This window comes from Galeopterus variegatus, unplaced genomic scaffold (genome assembly GCF_000696425.1).
Source record: "Galeopterus variegatus unplaced genomic scaffold, G_variegatus-3.0.2 Scaffold224, whole genome shotgun sequence".
Classification (NCBI taxonomy): Eukaryota; Metazoa; Chordata; class Mammalia; order Dermoptera; family Cynocephalidae; genus Galeopterus; species Galeopterus variegatus.
The window spans coordinates 25528-28164 of NW_007726335.1; the positions used below are offsets into that span (position 1 = coordinate 25528).

Genomic DNA, 2637 nt, shown 5'->3' on the forward strand with positions numbered 1-2637 from the left:
CGGGGGCTTCCGCACCGGCTCCTGCGGCCGCAGCTTCGGCTACCGCTCCGGCGGCGTGTGCGGGCCCAGCCCCCCCTGCATCACCACCGTGTCGGTCAACGAGAGCCTCCTGGCGCCCCTCAACCTGGAGATCGACCCCAACGCGCAGTGCGTGAAGCACGAGGAGAAGGAGCAGATCAAGTGCCTCAACAGCAGGTTCGCTGCCTTCATCGACAAGGTGGGTGTCCTGGGTCACACCCTTCCTGTACCTGGGATTTCAGGCAGGAGATGAGATTTCCCAGGCCAGTCTCTAGAAATGAGGAATGGAGACCGCCGATATTTTTAATGATGATTTTGGGTGATACTGACCTATAGCATTAAATAACTTTTTTTAAAAAAAGATGACCGGTAAGGGGATCTTAACCCTTGACTTGGTGTTGTCAGCACCACGCTCAGCCAGTGAGCCAACCGGCCATCCCTATATGGGATCCGAACCCATGGCCTTGGTGCTACCAGCACCACACTCTCCCGAGTGAGCCACAGGCTGGCCCCTTAAATAACATTTAAACACCCGATGAGAAAATTCTTGTTCTTTAATGTCTGTCTCAGTCCTTCAGATTAGGTGGAGAAAATCTCATTGGGTGCTAATGTCTTTAGCATCTCTCTAATACTTGCTTCCGCCCCACTTTTAATAAAGGGAGCAAGCCTCAAGTTCAGAGTTGTCTAGGACAATAGTTTCAGCTAGAATTTAATGTTTTGTGATTTCCTTTATGTATGCCTAGTGATATTGGCTTTACAACTATGGTGGTAATATGAAGTTACCCCTTTAACCCTGTAAGTGTAAATGTCAAATGATTCCATTTACAGATATATTGTTAGTAAAATAGAATAAAGGGAAGGCAAAATCCTGATCAGCCTGTGAAGGGTTAATATTGAGAATTGCTGCCACCAGTCCAGATCTTTGAGTGTACACAGAAGAGACAGGAGGCAGGGACAGGGCAAGGAGCCTGCCCAAGGGGCCACAGAGAGTGGGGGCCAGAGCAAGATACCACACCCAGGCTCCTTCAGCTCACCAGACCCCTAGGGCTAGAGGATCTAAAGCTTGGGGCCCCAGCTGCCTCCCTGCTCTCCAGCAGGGGCTGGTCCACCTCAGCAGGCAAGGAGTGGAGTAGGGAATGGATCTTGGCCCAGGCACAGGAGGCCTGAGCTCCACACCCAGTTCCTCCATTGGTTCACTGTGTGGCACTGAGCAGTGGCTTCCCCTCTCCACCCCGCGTTCTTCTCACCAGGGCTGTGTGTGGTGCATCGTGTGAGCCAGGCATGACTTTGAAAGGGAAGATGGGGTCAAGGCAGCTATGAGACCTGTCGCCCAAGACATAAAAATTATTCCATATAATATCAGCAGTCCCCGTTCTCCACTTTGGGCAGTTTTAACCTGGGAGTTCCCAGCTGCTCGTGGAGTTGAATGAAAATGATCCCAGGACCAAAAGGTGGGGAGACATCTCAACTCCAGCTCAGATGTATGAGAACTGGGAAACTGGAGGCCAGGGGACCCAGTCTGTCGTGCTGATGTCCTTGCTGGCCAGCACAGTGTGCTACTGCCATTGTGTCTCTCCAGTTTGAATGAATTCCAGTAAAGGCTTGCATGCCTCACTTCCCTACTGTCCTCACCCTCCCTATTTCCCAAAACCTTCCCTCGTTCACATTACAGGCCTGGCCTCCAGACACATATGACTTAGTGTCCTACATGTGAGTTTAGGCCACCTAGGACCACACTGCACAGTCCCCCGTGCCTCCTCAGGCCCCAGGCATCTGCTTGGTGACAGCCTAACCTATCTGACATCCCCAGCTAGGAAGCTCTTCCCACCCTGAGCAACCATTCAATCAGCTGTTCACCAAGCCCACGCTGGCCACTGAGGACATCAATAAATAAGCCAGAGGCCTGCCCAGAGGGAGCTCATAGTGAAAGGCTTTCTTCTATGCTGTCCCACCCAATACTGCTCCAGGAAGCCTTCCCTGATTATCACTACCCTCCACTCCTACCTGTCCCCCTGCAGCCCAACAGTAAGCCAGCACAACCCCATGCCTCTCAGTCTCTCACACATCCCATCCAGGCCGAGCCCGACAGACCCCCACTCAGGCCAGAAATAGCAATCAGGAAACAAGCTTTCTCCAGGTGCTTCCTCAGGCCAGGCCAGCCCAGCAGAGACCACATCGTCGGCCCCTTCCGTCTGCACACCTCACTGCTAGTTCACTCTGGCTGTTCTGTAAAGAGGGCTGGGGATATTGGCTCCTCCCACAGACATTTCTCCCACTTCCACATCAGGTGCGCTTCCTGGAGCAGCAGAACAAGCTGCTGGAGACCAAGTGGCAGTTCTACCAGAACCGCAAGTGCTGCGAGAGCAACCTGGAGCCGCTGTTTGAGGGCTACATCGAGACACTGAGGCGGGAGGCCGAGTGCGTGGAGGCCGACAGCGGGAGGCTGTCCTCCGAGCTCAACCACGTGCAGGAGGTGCTGGAGGGCTACAAGAAGAAGTGAGTGCAGTCAGAAGGGGGCTTGCAGGGGGCCGGCCCAGTGGCACACTGCTACAGTGCGATGCTTGGGAGCGCAGCGGCGCTCCCGCCGAGGGTTCGGATCCCACATACAGACCGGTTCCC

At 54.1% G+C, this 2637-nt stretch overlaps 1 protein-coding gene across 1 annotated transcript in view; it reads left to right on the top strand.

Moving 5' to 3' along the window:
• Positions 1-6: 6 nt before the first annotated feature.
• The window catches only part of LOC103585220 (keratin, type II cuticular Hb1-like), a 9600-nt gene continuing 6969 nt past the window's right edge, over positions 7-2637 (top strand). Inside the window, exons 1-2 of the mRNA XM_008566127.1 lie at positions 7-217; positions 2306-2514. The gene's annotated coding sequence lies outside the window, so the exon portion shown is untranslated. The remainder of the gene's footprint in view (positions 218-2305; positions 2515-2637) is intronic.